Source organism: Zootoca vivipara, chromosome 1 (genome assembly GCF_963506605.1).
Source record: "Zootoca vivipara chromosome 1, rZooViv1.1, whole genome shotgun sequence".
In the NCBI taxonomy this organism is placed as follows: domain Eukaryota; kingdom Metazoa; phylum Chordata; class Lepidosauria; order Squamata; family Lacertidae; genus Zootoca; species Zootoca vivipara.
In genome coordinates this window covers 4,074,615-4,080,614 of record NC_083276.1, presented here as the reverse complement: position 1 = coordinate 4,080,614, position 6,000 = coordinate 4,074,615, and positions in this window count along the sequence as shown.

Genomic DNA, 6,000 nt, shown 5'->3' with positions numbered 1-6,000 from the left:
GATTGACTGACTGATAGCTGTTGATGACCGCAAACGACTGCAAATGGTTTTGCATGAAAAAGCAAGGGTTGAGATGGCTGAAGATCGCTTATCATGTATAATGAGATAAGAACCCGATATCTCTGTTCAAACCAGGTCCCTCCATGGTTTTGAGCTTGGTGATAAGTTGCAATTCAGCAACTTCTCTTTCCAGTCTATTTCTGAAACTCTTTTGTAGTAAGACAGCTACTTTGAGATCTTGTATAGAATGTCCTGGGAGATTGAAGTGTTCTCCTACTGGTTTTTCTGTCTTCTGGTTCCTGATGTCAGATTTATGTCCATTTATCCTTTGGCGTAGGGTTTGGCCTGTTTGTCCAATATAGAGAGCTGAAGGGCACTGTTGGCATTTGATGGCATACACAATGTTAGAGGATGAGCAATTAAATAGTCCTGAGATGGTATGTTGGATGTTGTTGGGGCCAGTAATGGTGTTGTCTGGGTGTATGTGGCAGCAAAGTTGGCATCTGGGTTTATTGCAGGCTCTGGTACCAGTGTCCATGTTAAGTCTGGTGGTTGTATTATTGTGGGTGAGGAGTTGTTTAAGATTGGGTGGCTGTCTGTAGGCAATGAAAGGTCTTCCTCCCAGAGCTTGAGAAAGGGAGCGGTCATTGTCCAGGAGAGGCTGTAGATCTCTGATGATGCGTTGTACTGTTTTAGCTTGGGAGCTGTATGTGATGACTAGTGGTGTTCTGTTATTTTCTTTTTTGGGTCTGTCTTGCAGCAGGTTCTCTCTAGGTATCTGTCTGGCTCTGTTGATCTGTTGTTTAACTTCATCAGGTGGATATTTTAGTTCTAAAAAGGTTTGCTGTAGATCTCTTAGGTGAGATTCTCTGTCTGTAGAGTTGGAACAGATGCGGTTGTAACGTAAGGCCTGGCTGTATACGATGGATTGTTTGGTATGTTTGGGATGGTAGCTAGAAGCATGTAGATATGTTTGTCGGTCAGTTGGTTTTCTGTATAAGGTGGTGTCTCATTGAATGTCTGGTGGAAGGTTTCCAGGGTCTGTTGTCCATGTGTCCAGATAATAAAAATATCGTCAATGTATCGCAGGTACAGGAGAGGTTTGAGTGGGTAGGAGTTAAGGAAACGTTGTTCTAAATCTGCCATGAAGATGTTGGCATACTGTGGGGCCATGCGGGTGCCCATGGCTGTGCCGCTGATCTGGAGGAACAGGTCATCACCAAATTTGAAGTGGTTGTGGGTAAGGACAAAGTGGCAGAGTTTGGTCCGCTGTGGTTTTATCTGAAATGGTGTTCCTTATGGCTTGTAAACCATCATTGTGTGGGATGTTGGTATATAGAGATTCCACATCCATAGTGGCTAGTATAGTATTGTTAGGAAGATTGTTCAAATATTGTATTTTCCTCAGAAAATCTGTGGTGTCACGTACGTAGCTGGGATAGCCGGAAACACCCACTGTAATGGTGCCAATACCTGAGATGATGGGGCGTCCTGGGTTTCCTGGTTTGTGTATTTTGGGTAGAAGATAGAAAGTTCCTGGCCGAGGTTCCGCTGGTGTGTTTGTGAGGATCTGTTCTTGGATGTGTAGGGGTAGCTCCTTAATAATCTTGTTCAGTTCTTTTTTGTATGCTTGTGTGGGGTCTGAGTATTGGAAAGTTGTCTGTGGGCCTCTTGGATGTAATCAGTTTTGTTCATGATGACGACAGCTCCACCCTTGTCTGCCTCTTTAATTATAATGTCTGGGTTGTCCTTTCAGCATGGTTTAGATTTTGTTGTCCGTTTGGATTCTGTGGCGGAAGCATTCGATGTCCATCAGGAGGGGTCCATGTGGAGTCCCTTTTTGTGTAACTTCTTTTCGGTGGTAGTTGGTGGTCAATGTTCTGTTCATTGATGCGTTTGGAGGGTGATGGTTGTTCCCCAGTAAGTTGAGAGGTGTTGTGTTGTGGGGATGTAGTTTGTTCTACTTTGTCTTGTTCTTGTGTGTGATGAAAATACTCCTTCAGGCGTAAACGGCGGAAAAATGCTTCCAGGTCCCCGCAGAACTGAATCATGTGTTGGGATTTGGCAGGGCAGAATGATAGTCCCCGTGAAAGGACGGATTCCTCAGCTGGGCTGAGTGTTTGCTGTGAAAGATTGACAATGTTGTTGATCTTGTTTTGATTGGTGGCCTGTAGGTTGGAAAGGTTGCAGAGTTTTTTATTTTTCTGGTTCTTCAGTAACTCCAGTTGAGAGTGGTAAATGGTTTGTTTTTCCTTGTGGAACTTCTGCCAGGCCGGGTGATTCCTGATGGAGTTCTCCAGTGCAGAGAGTTCCTCCTTTATTAACTTCTGTTTGGAATACAGAACGCCGATAAGAGATCTACAGCAAACCTTTTTAGAACTAAAATATCCACCTGATGAAGTTAAACAACAGATCAACAGAGCCAGACAGATACCTAGAGAGAACCTGCTGCAAGACAGACCCAAAAAAGAAAATAACAGAACACCACTAGTCATCACATACAGCTCCCAAGCTAAAACAGTACAACGCATCATCAGAGATCTACAGCCTCTCCTGGACAATGACCGCTCCCTTTCTCAAGCTCTGGGAGGAAGACCTTTCATTGCCTACAGACAGCCACCCAATCTTAAACAACTCCTCACCCACAATAATACAACCACCAGACTTAACATGGACACTGGTACCAGAGCCTGCAATAAACCCAGATGCCAACTTTGCTGCCACATACACCCAGACAACACCATTACTGGCCCCAACAACATCCAACATACCATCTCAGGACTATTTAATTGCTCATCCTCTAACATTGTGTATGCCATCAAATGCCAACAGTGCCCTTCAGCTCTCTATATTGGACAAACAGGCCAAACCCTACGCCAAAGGATAAATGGACATAAATCTGACATCAGGAACCAGAAGACAGAAAAACCAGTAGGAGAACACTTCAATCTCCCAGGACATTCTATACAAGATCTCAAAGTAGCTGTCTTACTACAAAAGAGTTTCAGAAATAGACTGGAAAGAGAAGTTGCTGAATTGCAACTTATCACCAAGCTCAAAACCATGGAGGGACCTGGTTTGAACAGAGATATCGGGTTCTTATCTCATTATACATGATAAGCGATCTTCAGCCATCTCAACCCTTGCTTTTTCATGCAAAACCATTTGCAGTCGTTTGCGGTCATCAACAGCTATCAGTCAGTCAATCACCCATTTCCACCACCCTTCTGAGTGATCCCCCCTCCCCATCCCCACCCCTCCCCACCCCTTCTCTACATAAGTGCCTGGAAACTTCCATTTCACTGTATCTGAAGAAGTGTGCATGCACACGAAAGCTCATACCAAAATAAAAACTTAGTTGGTCTTTAAGGTGCTACTGAAGGAATTATAAAATGAAGTGTGAAAGGGCCCTGACACATTTGCACGATTCTCTTTTCCGCGCTGGACAAATATCTTTTTTTTTCATATTCTTTTCTCCAGCTTTTAAAAGGCCTCACCACTCATTGTTAATGCTGCTTTTGAAGTTTTGTTTTGTTTTCCCCTTGACGTTTCAAAAATCATTTCATCTGTCAAGTGCCCTGAAAACTGCGGTTGAAAGGCCAAATAAACATCCCTCAAATAAATAAAAATGTCAATCAATGCTTAGCTAACAGCTCCTCAAACTGCTGTGGAACTTGGCTCACAGATCATATAGGGATAAGTGAGGCTAACGGGGACATTCAAAATCTAACAGTGAAATATATTCCTTTCCTAGATTTCAATAATGGATTTGTTGCAATGATGCCCAATTTACAGCCATTCCTGACCTTTGTGGTTTTATGTTTCTTATTGCAAAATGATTAAATCCATCAGGCAAATTCTCCTGAATAAAAAGTTATTCCACCATGCCTCTGTCATTTAAAAAAAAAGTCATTTGAACCTTTCAATCTGCCTTTTATAGATAATATAACCCAATATTGAGTTGTTTTTGTTTTCTCCTTTTTTTCTGCCTTTGCAATATACAGGGGACGTAAACATTATGCTTATATTTATTTCATTTAAAATATCTGCACTTTAAAAAATACAGCTCTGAAGATAAGACGCAAAGAAATATTTTCCACAATCGCAACAAGCACCAGGACAGTAATTAAAAGCAGGCTCCAGCATTAATGCCCAGGAAATGCCCGAGGAAACAAATATTTCTTTAGCTGGTGACAAAAACTCATGAAGGTGGCCTTTCCGCCTAGTGGGAAGCCCCACTAGGAAGGTCAACTCCAAAGATCTCAACACAGAGACAGGTCTGTATGGAAGAAGGGGCTCCTTCATAGAATCACAGAATAGTAGAGTTGGAAGGAACCCCAAGAGTCATCTAGTCCACCCCCTGCAATGTAGACATCTCAGCTAAAGCATATGGGGGCAGGGAAATTTGCACCGACATCTACAGTAATTCTTATGATCACATTTCCCTGCAGACTTAGGGTTTCTGGATTCCATGCTCACCCCACACCGAAGATCGATAGGCGAGTCGTTTCCAGGTTTATTTTATTGTCGAGTTGGGAAAAGTTCAGAAAAGAACTGCCCAAATGATCGAGGTGGAGGCAGTACTGCAGGGTCACAGCGAGAATATCCTTGTCACCAAAACAATGTCACCCGGGGGACCAATTTTCGATGATTCTGCAAGCAAGGCTCAGATTTCCCTGCACTTTCCTATAGTCACGAAGTGTCTACAAAGCTTGTTCCTGTCAGTAATCTTTGTTTTCCATCTGAGCTCCCAGCTCCACAGAAAAAACAAACATGATGGGTGGACAGGAGCAAATATTATTGCTCTCTTGTCACCAAGGGGAGAGGGCGCTACCTCCTCCTTGCTCACAAGTAGCCAGAGATGTTCCCTTTCTTTTAGTGTGTGACAGGGGAGAAAGCTAGCTCAAGGATTAAAACATCTTCCTTCCAAGCAAAAGGTCTCAGGTTCAGTCCCCAGCATCTCCAGGAAGGGTTGGGAGAGGCTAGACTCTGTCTGGAAGCTGCTGCCAGTCAGTAAAGACAATACTAAGGTAGGTGGACCAATGGTCTGATTCAGTAAAAGGCAGCTTCCTCTACATGGTGGTGAACTTCCTGAAACCCTGGACGACCACTGCTCCAAACTTCAGAGATTTCAAAGAATCCTAGAATTGTAAAGTTGGAAGGGATCCCCAAGGGTCATCTAGTCCAACCCCCTGCAATGCAGGAATCACAGCTGAAGAATCCCTGACAGGTGGCTACTCAACCCCCCTCCAATGAAGAGTGTCCACCACCTTCCAAGGGAGTCCGTTCCACTGTTGAACAGCTCTTACTGTCAGAAGGTTCATCCTGATGTTGGAAGGGCTTACATTCTGGAGCAGGAGAAAACAAGATCGCTCCATCTTCCATCTGACAGCCGCTGAGATATTTGAAGATGGCCATCCTATCTCTTCTCAGTCTCCTCTTTTCCAGGCTAAACATACCCAGCTCCTTCCACCATTCCTCATACGGCTTAGTTTCCAGACCCTGGATCATCTTGGTCACACACATTTCAGCTCGTCAACCTCCTTCTTAAATTGTGACACCCAGATATGGACACAGTACTCCAGGTGTGGTCTGAGTAAGGCAGAATAGAGCGGTACTATTACTTCCCTAGAACTGGAGACACTATACTTCTGTTGATGCAGCCTAGAATAGCATTGGCTTTTTTTGCTGCTGCATCACACTGTTGACTCATGTTCAGCTTATGGTCCACCAAGACCCTCAGATCCCTTTCACATGTGCTGCTACTAAGGCAGGTGTCTCCCATCCTATATTTGCACATCCGGTTCTTCCTGCCTAAGTGCAGAACCTGACGTTTGCCTCACTGAAGCTTTTAATGTTTGATGTCATACAGTATTGTGTTTTAATTTGTTGGAAGCTGCCCAGAGTAGCTGGGGTAACCCAGTCAGATGGGCGGCATATAAATTATTATTATTATTATTATTATTATTATTATTATTATTATTATTATTCCATTTACGT